Below are 12,500 nucleotides of genomic sequence, written 5' to 3'. Positions count from 1 at the left end.
CAGCCCCTGCCGCCGCCCCCCCCCCCCCCCCCCCCGACTCAAACCTCAATCTTCTCGGAAAAGAGGCCCCGTCCCCAGCCTACCTCAGCGCAAGGCTCCCCGCCTGCTCCTCGACCCCGTCTCTCAGTCTCTGTCTCCCCCTTCTGCCGCGGGGAAGCGCCCGCCCCTTGCCGGCGGGTGGGCGGGGCGGGCCGGCTCGGGTTCCGGTTGCTAAGCAGCAGGGTGGCACTCGTTGACCCCGGGCGCCGCTCCGTCTGCCGATGGGCGGGCCGGTGCTGGCTCTCAAGAACTTTTTGTAACTGTTTCCCTGCTCTGCTTTGGTTTTGTTTTTTTTTCTCGCCCACCGTCAGAACCGATGCAGAGTAAGAAAGCCTTCAGCGAGACAGTCCGGCCAAGCTTAGCGCCTTCCACTAGATACGGCGAAGTCTCGGAAACGGGGGGTGGCGAGGGGAATTTCAGGCGCGCGCCGCCTCCCCCCTCCTGCACCACCCCCCCCCGCAAGCGACGGGAAGGGGCGCCGCTTTCCATCAGCTCGGCTGAAACGCCCGAGGACGGGGCGGCGTCTCTGTTTCAAAAGCGGAAAAAGAAATAAAAAAGCAACAAAAACCAAAAAATTCCCGCCGCCCCCCCCAACCCACCCCCGTGCAGGCACCCCTGCAAACGGGCCTCCGGCAGGGCCGGCCTGCCGACCCCAGCCACCCCCCGCAAGCCCCCCCACCGCCGCCCCGGCTGAGAGAGCACAGACAGCCCGCCGCCGGCCCTTCCCACCCCGTGCAGGCACCCCTGCATACGGGCCTCCGGCAGGGCCGGCCTGCCGACCCCAGCCACCCCCCGCAAGCCCCCCCACCGCCGCCCCGACTGAGACAGCACAGGCAGCCCGCCGCCGGCCCTTCCCACCCCGTGCAGGCACCCCTGCATACGGGCCTCCGGCAGGGCCGGCCTGCCGCCCCCAGCCACCCCCCGCAACCCCCCCCACCGCCGCCCCAGCTGAGAGAGCACAGGCAGCCCGCCGCCGGCCCTTCCCACCCCGTGCAGGCACCCCTGCATACGGGCCTCCGGCAGGGCCGGCCTGCCGCCCCCAGCCACCCCCCACAAGCCCCCCCACCGCCGCCCCGGCTGAGACAGCACAGGCAGCCCGCCGCCGGCCCTTCCCACCCCGTGCAGGCACCCCTGCATACGGGCCTCCGGCAGGGCCGGCCTGCCGACCCCAGCCACCCCCCGCAAGCCCCCCCACCGCCGCCCCGGCTGAGAGAGCACAGGCAGCCCGCCGCCGCCCCTTCCCACCCCGTGCAGGCACCCCTGCATACGGGCCTCCGGCAGGGCCGGCCTGCCGCCCCCAGCCACCCGCCACAGGCCCCCCCACCGCCGCCCCGGCTGAGACAGCACAGGCAGCCCGCCGCCGGCCCTTCCCACCCCGTGCAGGCACCCCTGCATACGGGCCTCCGGCAGGGCCGGCCTGCCGCCCACAGCCACCCCCCGCAACCCCCCCCACCGCCGCCCCGGCTGAGACAGCACAGGCAGCCCGCCGCCGGCCCTTCCCACCCCGTGCAGGCACCCCTGCATACGGGCCTCCGGCAGGGCCGGCCTGCCGCCCCCAGCCACCCCCCGCAAGCCCCCCCCACCGCCGCCCCGGCTCAGAGAGCACAGGCAGCCCGCCGCCGGCCCTTCCCACCCCGTGCAGGCACCCCTGCATACGGGCCTCCGGCAGGGCCGGCCTGCCGCCCCCAGCCACCCCTCCGCAAGCCCCCCCACCGCCGCCCCGGCTGAGAGAGCACAGACAGCCCGCCGCCGGCCCTTCCCACCCCGTGCAGGCACCCCTGCATACGGGCCTCCGGCAGGGCCGGCCTGCCGACCCCAGCCACCCCCCGCAAGCCCCCCCACCGCCGCCCCGACTGAGACAGCACAGGCAGCCCGCCGCCGGCCCTTCCCACCCCGTGCAGGCACCCCTGCATACGGGCCTCCGGCAGGGCCGGCCTGCCGCCCCCAGCCACCCCCCGCAAGCCCCCCCACCGCCGCCCCGGCTGAGAGAGCACAGACAGCCCGCCGCCGGCCCTTCCCACCCCGTGCAGGCACCCCTGCATACGGGCCTCCGGCAGGGCCGGCCTGCCGACCCCAGCCACCCCCCGCAAGCCCCCCCACCGCCGCCCCGACTGAGACAGCACAGGCAGCCCGCCGCCGGCCCTTCCCACCCCGTGCAGGCACCCCTGCATACGGGCCTCCGGCAGGGCCGGCCTGCCGCCCCCAGCCACCCCCCGCAACCCCCCCCACCGCCGCCCCAGCTGAGAGAGCACAGGCAGCCCGCCGCCGGCCCTTCCCACCCCGTGCAGGCACCCCTGCATACGGGCCTCCGGCAGGGCCGGCCTGCCGCCCCCAGCCACCCCCCACAAGCCCCCCCACCGCCGCCCCGGCTGAGACAGCACAGGCAGCCCGCCGCCGGCCCTTCCCACCCCGTGCAGGCACCCCTGCATACGGGCCTCCGGCAGGGCCGGCCTGCCGACCCCAGCCACCCCCCGCAAGCCCCCCCACCGCCGCCCCGGCTGAGAGAGCACAGGCAGCCCGCCGCCGCCCCTTCCCACCCCGTGCAGGCACCCCTGCATACGGGCCTCCGGCAGGGCCGGCCTGCCGCCCCCAGCCACCCGCCACAGGCCCCCCCACCGCCGCCCCGGCTGAGACAGCACAGGCAGCCCGCCGCCGGCCCTTCCCACCCCGTGCAGGCACCCCTGCATACGGGCCTCCGGCAGGGCCGGCCTGCCGCCCACAGCCACCCCCCGCAACCCCCCCCACCGCCGCCCCGGCTGAGACAGCACAGGCAGCCCGCCGCCGGCCCTTCCCACCCCGTGCAGGCACCCCTGCATACGGGCCTCCGGCAGGGCCGGCCTGCCGCCCCCAGCCACCCCCCGCAAGCCCCCCCCACCGCCGCCCCGGCTCAGAGAGCACAGGCAGCCCGCCGCCGGCCCTTCCCACCCCGTGCAGGCACCCCTGCATACGGGCCTCCGGCAGGGCCGGCCTGCCGCCCCCAGCCACCCCTCCGCAAGCCCCCCCACCGCCGCCCCGGCTGAGAGAGCACAGGCAGCCCGCCGCCGGCCCTTCCCACCCCGTGCAGGCACCCCTGCATACGGGCCTCCGGCAGGGCCGGCCTGCCGCCCCCAGCCACCCCCCGCAAGCCCCCCCACCGCCGCCCCGGCTGAGAGAGCACAGACAGCCCGCCGCCGGCCCTTCCCACCCCGTGCAGGCACCCCTGCATACGGGCCTCCGGCAGGGCCGGCCTGCCGACCCCAGCCACCCCCCGCAAGCCCCCCCACCGCCGCCCCGACTGAGACAGCACAGGCAGCCCGCCGCCGGCCCTTCCCACCCCGTGCAGGCACCCCTGCATACGGGCCTCCGGCAGGGCCGGCCTGCCGCCCCCAGCCACCCCCCGCAAGCCCCCCCACCGCCGCCCCGGCTGAGAGAGCACAGACAGCCCGCCGCCGGCCCTTCCCACCCCGTGCAGGCACCCCTGCATACGGGCCTCCGGCAGGGCCGGCCTGCCGACCCCAGCCACCCCCCGCAAGCCCCCCCACCGCCGCCCCGACTGAGACAGCACAGGCAGCCCGCCGCCGGCCCTTCCCACCCCGTGCAGGCACCCCTGCATACGGGCCTCCGGCAGGGCCGGCCTGCCGCCCCCAGCCACCCCCCGCAACCCCCCCCACCGCCGCCCCAGCTGAGAGAGCACAGGCAGCCCGCCGCCGGCCCTTCCCACCCCGTGCAGGCACCCCTGCATACGGGCCTCCGGCAGGGCCGGCCTGCCGCCCCCAGCCACCCCCCACAAGCCCCCCCACCGCCGCCCCGGCTGAGACAGCACAGGCAGCCCGCCGCCGGCCCTTCCCACCCCGTGCAGGCACCCCTGCATACGGGCCTCCGGCAGGGCCGGCCTGCCGACCCCAGCCACCCCCCGCAAGCCCCCCCACCGCCGCCCCGGCTGAGAGAGCACAGGCAGCCCGCCGCCGCCCCTTCCCACCCCGTGCAGGCACCCCTGCATACGGGCCTCCGGCAGGGCCGGCCTGCCGCCCCCAGCCACCCGCCACAGGCCCCCCCACCGCCGCCCCGGCTGAGACAGCACAGGCAGCCCGCCGCCGGCCCTTCCCACCCCGTGCAGGCACCCCTGCATACGGGCCTCCGGCAGGGCCGGCCTGCCGCCCACAGCCACCCCCCGCAACCCCCCCCACCGCCGCCCCGGCTGAGACAGCACAGGCAGCCCGCCGCCGGCCCTTCCCACCCCGTGCAGGCACCCCTGCATACGGGCCTCCGGCAGGGCCGGCCTGCCGCCCCCAGCCACCCCCCGCAAGCCCCCCCCACCGCCGCCCCGGCTCAGAGAGCACAGGCAGCCCGCCGCCGGCCCTTCCCACCCCGTGCAGGCACCCCTGCATACGGGCCTCCGGCAGGGCCGGCCTGCCGCCCCCAGCCACCCCTCCGCAAGCCCCCCCACCGCCGCCCCGGCTGAGAGAGCACAGGCAGCCCGCCGCCGGCCCTTCCCACCCCGTGCAGGCACCCCTGCATACGGGCCTCCGGCAGGGCCGGCCTGCCGCCCCCAGCCACCCCCCGCAAGCCCCCCCACCGCCGCCCCGGCTGAGAGATCACAGGCAGCCCGCCGCCGGCCCTTCCCACCCCGTGCAGGCACCCCTGCATACGGGCCTCCGGCAGGGCCGGCCTGCCGCCCCCAGCCACCCCCCACAAGCCCCCCCACCGCCGCCTCGGCTGAGAGAGCACAGGCACCCCGCCGCCGGCCCTTCCTACCCCGTGCAGGCACCCCTGCATACGGGCCTCCGGCCGGGCCGGCCTGCCGCCCCCAGCCACCCCCCACAAGCCCCCCCACCGCCGCCCCGGCTGAGACAGCACAGGCAGCCCGCCGCCGCCCCTTCCCACCCCGAGCAGGCACCCCTGCATACGGGCCTCCGGCAGGACCGGCCTGCCGCCCCCAGACAAACCCCGCAAGCCCCCCCACCGCCGCCCCGGCTGAGAGAGCACAGGCACCCCGCCGCCGCCCCTTCCCACCCCGTGCAGGCACCCCTGCATACGGGCCTCCGGCAGGGCCGGCCTGCCGCCCCCAGCCACCCCCCGCAAGCCCCCCCCACCGCCGCCCCGGCTCAGAGAGCACAGGCAGCCCGCCGCAGGCCCACCCACCCCGTGCAGGCACCCCTGCATACGGGCCTCCGGCAGGGCCGGCCTGCCGCCCCCAGCCACCCCCCGCAAGCCCCCCCCACCGCCGCCCCGGCTCAGAGAGCACAGGCAGCCCGCCGCAGGCCCACCCACCCCGTGCAGGCACCCCTGCATACGGGCCTCCGGCACGGCCGGCCTGCCGCCCCCAGCCACCCCCCACAAGCCCCCCCACCGCCGCCCCGGCTGAGAGAGCACAGGCAGCCCGCCGCCGGCCCTTCCCACCCCGTGCAGGCACCCCTGCATACGGGCCTCCGGCAGGGCCGGCCTGCCGCCCCCAGCCACCCCCCGCAAGCCCCCCCACCGCCGCCCCGGCTGAGAGAGCACAGGCAGCCCGCCGCCGCCCCTTCCCACCCCGTGCAGGCACCCCTGCATACGGGCCTCCGGCAGGGCCGGCCTGCCGCCCCCAGCCACCCCCCGCAAGCCCCCCCACCGCCGCCCCGGCTGAGAGAGCACAGGCAGCCCGCCGCCGGCCCTTCCCACCCCGTGCAGGCACCCCTGCATACGGGCCTCCGGCAGGGCCGGCCTGCCGACCCCAGCCACCCCCCGCAAGCCCCCCCCACCGCCGCCCCGGCTCAGAGAGCACAGGCAGCCCGCCGCCGGCCCTTCCCACCCCGTGCAGGCACCCCTGCATACGGGCCTCCGGCAGGGCCGGCCTGCCGCCCCCAGCCACCCCCCGCAACCCCCCCCACCGCCGCCCCGGCTGAGAGATCACAGGCAGCCCGCCGCCGGCCCTTCCCACCCCGTGCAGGCACCCCTGCATACGGGCCTCCGGCAGGGCCGGCCTGCCGACCCCAGCCACCCCCCGCAAGCCCCCCCCACCGCCGCCCCGGCTCAGAGAGCACAGGCAGCCCGCCGCAGGCCCACCCACCCCGTGCAGGCACCCCTGCATACGGGCCTCCGGCAGGGCCGGCCTGCCGACCCCAGCCACCCCCCGCAAGCCCCCCCACCGCCGCCCCGGCTGAGAGAGCACAGACAGCCCGCTGCCGGCCCTTCCCACCCCGTGCAGGCACCCCTGCATACGGGCCTCCGGCAGGGCCGGCCTGCCGCCCCCAGCCACCCCCAGCAAGCCCCCCCCACCGCCGCCCCGGCTCAGAGAGCACAGGCAGCCCGCCGCCGGCCCTTCCCACCCCGTGCAGGCACCCCTGCATACGGGCCTCCGGCAGGGCCGGCCTGCCGACCCCAGCCATCCCCCGCAAGCCCCTCCACCGCCGCCCCGACTGAGACAGCACAGGCAGCCCGCCGCCGGCCCTTCCCACCCCGTGCAGGCACCCCTGCATACGGGCCTCCGGCAGGGCCGGCCTGCCGCCCCCAGCCACCCCCCGCAAGCCCCCCCACCGCCGCCCCGGCTGAGACAGCACAGGCAGCCCGCCGCCGCCCCTTCCCACCCCGTGCAGGCACCCCTGCATACGGGCCTCCGGCAGGGCCGGCCTGCCGCCCCCAGCCACCCCCCGCAAGCCCCCCCACCGCCGCCCCGGCTGAGAGAGCACAGACAGCCCGCCGCCGGCCCTTCCCACCCCGTGCAGGCACCCCTGCATACGGGCCTCCGGCAGGGCCGGCCTGCCGCCCCCAGCCACCCCCAGCAAGCCCCCCCACCGCCGCCCCGGCTGAGAGAGCACAGGCACCCCGCCGCCGGCCCTTCCCACCCCGTGCAGGCACCCCTGCATACGGGCCTCCGGCAGGGCCGGCCTGCCGCCCCCAGCCACCCCCCGCAAGCCCCCCCACCGCCGCCCCGGCTCAGAGAGCACAGGCACCCCGCCGCCGCCCCTTCCCACCCCGTGCAGGCACCCCTGCATACGGGCCTCCGGCAGGGCCGGCCTGCCGCCCCCAGCCACCCCCCGCAAGCCCCCCCCACCGCCGCCCCGGCTCAGAGAGCACAGGCAGCCCGCCGCAGGCCCTTCCCACCCCGTGCAGGCACCCCTGCATACGGGCCACCGGCAGGGCCGGCCTGCCGACCCCAGCCATCCCCCGCAAGCCCCCCCACCGCCGCCCCGGCTGAGACAGCACAGGCAGCCCGCCGCCGGCCCTTCCCACCCCGTGCAGGCACCCCTGCATACGGGCCTCCGGCAGGGCCGGCCTGCCGCCCCCAGCCACCCCCCGCAAGCCCCCCCACCGCCGCCCCGGCTGAGACAGCACAGGCAGCCCGCCGCCGCCCCTTCCCACCCCGTGCAGGCACCCCTGCATACGGGCCTCCGGCAGGGCCGGCCTGCCGCCCCCAGCCACCCCCCGCAAGCCCCCCCACCGCCGCCCCGGCTGAGAGAGCACAGGCAGCCCGCCGCCGGCCCTTCCCACCCCGTGCAGGCACCCCTGCATACGGGCCTCCGGCAGGGCCGGCCTGCCGACCCCAGCCACCCCCCGCAAGCCCCCCCCACCGCCGCCCCGGCTCAGAGAGCACAGGCAGCCCGCCGCCGGCCCTTCCCACCCCGTGCAGGCACCCCTGCATACGGGCCTCCGGCAGGGCCGGCCTGCCGCCCCCAGCCACCCCCCGCAACCCCCCCCACCGCCGCCCCGGCTGAGAGATCACAGGCAGCCCGCCGCCGGCCCTTCCCACCCCGTGCAGGCACCCCTGCATACGGGCCTCCGGCAGGGCCGGCCTGCCGACCCCAGCCACCCCCCGCAAGCCCCCCCCACCGCCGCCCCGGCTCAGAGAGCACAGGCAGCCCGCCGCAGGCCCACCCACCCCGTGCAGGCACCCCTGCATACGGGCCTCCGGCAGGGCCGACCTGCCGCCCCCAGCCACCCCCCACAAGCCCCCCCACCGCCGCCCCGGCTGAGACAGCACAGGCACCCCGCCGCCGCCCCTTCCCACCCCGTGCAGGCACCCCTGCATACGGGCCTCCGGCACGGCCGGCCTGCCGCCCCCAGCCACCCCCCACAAGCCCCCCCACCGCCGCCCCGGCTGAGAGAGCACAGGCACCCCGCCGCCGCCCCTTCCCACCCCGTGCAGGCACCCCTGCATACGGGCCTCCGGCAGGGCCGGCCTGCCGACCCCAGCCACCCCCCGCAAGCCCCCCCACCGCCGCCCCGGCTGAGAGAGCACAGGCAGCCCGCCGCCGGCCCTTCCCACCCCGTGCAGGCACCCCTGCATACGGGCCTCCAGCACGGGCGACCCGCTCTGTCCGCAGGGAGGACAGGTCTACCCCTTCTGGCGGCAGGGAGACCAGGTCTACCCGTTCTGCCGGCAGGGATGCCAGGTCTACCCGTTTTACCGGCAGGGATGCCAGGTCTACCCATTTACCGGCAGGGATGCCCGGTCTACCCGTTCTGGCTGCAGGGAGACCAGGTCTACCCGTTTTTCCTGCAGGGAGACCAGGTCTACCCGTTCTGCCGGCAGGGAGGCCAGGTCTACCCGTTTTACCGGCAGGGAGGCCAGGTCTACCCGTATTGCCGGCAGGGAGGCCAGGTCTACCCGTTTTACCGGCAGGGATGCCAGGTCTACCCGTTCTAGCGGCAGGGAGACCAGGTCTACCCGTATTGCCGGCAGGGATGCCAGGTCTACCCGTTTTACCGGCAGGGATGCCAGGTCTACCCATTTACCGGCAGGGATGCCAGGTCTACCCGTTCTGGCTGCAGGGAGGCCAGGTCTACCCATATTGCCGGCAGGGAGACCAGGTCTACCCATTTACCGGCAGGGATGCCAGGTCTACCCGTTCTGGCGGCAGGGAGAACAGGTCTACCCTTTTTGCCGGCAGGGAGACCAGGTCTACCCGTTTTGCCGGCAGGGAGACCAGGTCTACCCGTTCTGGCTGCAGGGAGACCAGGTCTACCCGTTTTGCCGGCAGGGATAACAGGTCTACCCGTTTTACCTGCAGGGAGACCAGGTCTACCCATTTACCGGCAGGGAGACCAGGTCTACCCGTTTTGCCGGCAGGGATGCCAGGTCTACCCGTTCTGGCGGCAGGGAGAACAGGTCTACCCGTTTTACCTGCAGGGAGAACAGGTCTACCCGTTTTACCGGCAGGGAGACCAGGTCTACCCGTTTTGCCGGCAGGGATGCCAGGTCTACCCGTTTTACCTGCAGGGATGCCAGGTCTACCCGTTTTACCGGCAGGGAGGCCAGGTCTACCCGTTCTGCCGGCAGGGAGGCCAGGTCTACCCGTTCTAGCGGCAGGGAGACCAGGTCTACCCATTTACCGGCAGGGAGACCAGGTCTACCCGTTTTGCCGGCAGGGAGGCCAGGTCTACCCGTTTTACCGGCAGGGAGGCCAGGTCTACCCGTTTTACCTGCAGGGAGAACAGGTCTACCCGTTTTACCGGCAGGGAGACCAGGTCTACCCGTTTTGCCGGCAGGGATGCCAGGTCTACCCGTTGTGGCGGCAGGGAGGCCAGGTCTACCCGTTCTGCCGGCAGGGAGGCCAGGTCTACCCGTTTTACCTGCAGGGAGGCCAGGTCTACCCGTTTTGGCGGCAGGGAGACCAGGTCTACCCGTTTTGCCGGCAGGGATGCCAGGTCTACCCGCTTCCGGCAGGGATGCCAGGTCTACCCGGTTCCAGGCAGGGAGGCCTCGTCTACCCGTTCTGCCGGCAGGGAGGCCAGGTCTACCCGTTTTACCGGCAGGGATGCCAGGTCTACCCGCTTCCGGCAGGGATGCCAGGTCTACCCGGTTCCAGGCAGGGAGGCCTCGTCTACCCGTTCTGCCGGCAGGGAGGCCAGGTCTACCCGTTTTACCGTCCGCCGGGTCCGGTGTGCCCGATGTGGCCGCCGGAGCTGCCGGCGGAAAGGGATGCCTCGTCTACCTCGCTCCGGCGGGACTTTGGCTCCACCGCGGTTCTGGCAGGTAGACGTCTTGCCCGGTTCTTCTTCGGAGCTGCCGAAGGGGTCGCTGCTTTGCGCTGCCTCCAGTTACGTCATGGTAAGAGTCGGCGGCGCTCGCGCGCCTCCCCGCTGGGGGAAGACGGTTCTCTTCGAGCCCGCCGGGGCCGGGGACCTCGCTGTCCGTATACTAGGGCAGAGGGCTGGCGCTCGCGGACCAGCGCCATCGAACCGCTGCAGCTACTCGCGGTTCAGCCGGCAGACTCGGGCGTTGCACGGCGGCTGTGGCCGTGGCCGTTCTGCCTCCTACCTATCGCGTACGGCGCTTCCGACTGCCAGAAGCCGCGCGAAGCCGCTGCTTGCCCGCAGGCTCCGGTGGCCGTTGCCGACTGGAGCGAGGGCTCCAAGAGGGGTTTCTCCAGGGCCGGGCCGAGACGGGCGGCGGTCGCCGGCACTCGAACGCTTGTCACCCGCGGCTCAGCCGGCAGACTCGGGCGTTGCCCGGCGGCCCTGGCCGTGGCCGTTCTGCCTCCTACCTATCGCTCACGGCGCTTCCGACTGCCAGAAGCCGCGCGAAGCCGCTGCTTGCCCGCAGGCTCCGGTGGCCGTTGCCGACTGGAGCGAGGGCTCCAAGAGGGGTTTCTCCAGGGCCGGGCCGAGACGGGCGGCGGTCGCCGGCACTCGAACGCTTGTCACCCGCGGCTCAGCCGGCAGACTCGGGCGTTGCCCGGCGGACCTGGCCGTGGCCGTTCTGCCTCCTACCTATCGCGCACGGCGGTTCCGACTGCCAGAAGCCGCGCGAAGCCGCTGCTTGCCCGCAGGCTCCGGTGGCCGTTGCCGACTGGAACGAGGGCTCCAAGAGGGGTTTCTCCAGGGCCGGGCCGAGACGGGCGGCGGTCGCCGGCACTCGAACGCTTGTCACCCGCGGCTCAGCCGGCAGACTCGGGCGTTGCCCGGCGGACCTGGCCGTGGCCGTTCTGCCTCCTACCTATCGCGCACGGCGCTTCCGACTGCCAGAAGCCGCGCGAAGCCGCTGCTTGCCCGCAGGCTCCGGTGGCCGTTGCCGACTGGAGCGAAGGCTCCAAGAGGGGTTTCTCCAGGGCCGGGCCGAGACCGGCGGCGGTCGCCGGCACTCGAACGCTTGTCACCCGCGGCTCAGCCGGCAGACTCGGGCGTTGCCCGGCGGCCCTGGCCGTGGCCGTTCTGCCTCCTACCTATCGCTCACGGCGCTTCCGACTGCCAGAAGCCGCGCGAAGCCGCTGCTTGCCCGCAGGCTCCGGTGGCCGTTGCCGACTGGAGCGAGGGCTCCAAGAGGCGTTTCTCCAGGGCCGGGCCGAGACCGGCGGCGGTCGCCGGCACTCGAACGCTTGTCAGCCGCGGCTCAGCCGGCAGACTCGGGCGTTGCCCGGCGGCCCTGGCCGTGGCCGTTCTGCCTCCTACCTATCGCGCACGGCGGTTCCGACTGCCAGAAGCCGCGCGAAGCCGCTGCTTGCCCGCAGGCTCCGGTGGCCGTTGCCGACTGGAGCGAGGGCTCCAAGAGGGGTTTCTCCAGGGCCGGGCCGAGACGGGCGGCGGTCTCCGGCACTCGAACGCTTGTAGGGCCGGGGTTTGGGAGTGGAGCCTGCCGTGGCTCCCCCCCCCTCCCCACGCCCGTTAACAGCAGCCATCCGCGGGCACGTTGCAGAGAAGCCTCTACGGCAATCCGGCTCTGCCGGTGGCCACGCCGCGTTGGGCTTCTGCTGTCGACGCTGCCCGCTCGCTCGCTCGCTCGCACGCAGGGCCCCGCGCCTGTGCTGCCCAGCCCTGCCCGAGGTTCGGGGTCCGGGGGCCGGCGCGTGCGGCCGTCGCTGTCCCAGGAACCGTGGCCGTGGGGCCTCCGCTTCTCCTCCGTTCCCCTTCCCTTTCCTGATCGATGAGGCTTTTCGGGTGGCGTCGGAGAGGGCCCCCGGCGGGCCGGGTCTTCCGTACTCCCCGTCATAGGGAGCCACGGCGGGGCTCCGGTGTTCGGGCCGGGCGGTCTCCTTTCCAATGTCGCTTCCCGTCTCGTGCGAGGTGTTGTCCCCTTCCCTCCGAGCGGCGCGGACCGTGACGAGCAAAGAGACGGCGGTGGTGGAAGCGGCGGGGCGCGTGCCTCCCCGTGTCACCCCGCACCCCCCCCATCCCGCTACCTGCTCGGTTGGGGTTCCTCGGGCTTCTTTACCGAACCGGGCTGTGTGACGGCCGCGCGGCCCCGCGAGCCCTCAGGTGTCCTAAAGCACGCCAGGCGCCGGTGCGGGCCTCGGGCCGGGTTACCCGTGGGTGCCGGCCGCAAGCAGCGCCGGGCGGTGGGGCGGACGAACCGAGACGATCGGGGCCAGGCAAAAAGCGAAAGACACGGACCGAAACCACGAGCCTTGTGTGGGCCGCATCCGCGTGGGTGCGCCCCGAGAGCGGCCCGCGAGGTCGGGGCGTCCCCCCGCCTCTTCCGCCGCAGCCGTCGCTGCGGCGTTCTGGTTTCTCGGTTGCCGCACCGCCGCCCGCTGCGGAGCGAGCCGCCCCGTCAAGGGGGCCTCGGT

The sequence above is a fragment of the Opisthocomus hoazin genome, unplaced genomic scaffold (assembly GCF_030867145.1).
Source record: "Opisthocomus hoazin isolate bOpiHoa1 unplaced genomic scaffold, bOpiHoa1.hap1 HAP1_SCAFFOLD_191, whole genome shotgun sequence".
In the NCBI taxonomy this organism is placed as follows: domain Eukaryota; kingdom Metazoa; phylum Chordata; class Aves; order Opisthocomiformes; family Opisthocomidae; genus Opisthocomus; species Opisthocomus hoazin.
The sequence above is the reverse complement of the archived record's forward strand: the minus strand, read 5'-3'. Positions refer to the sequence as shown.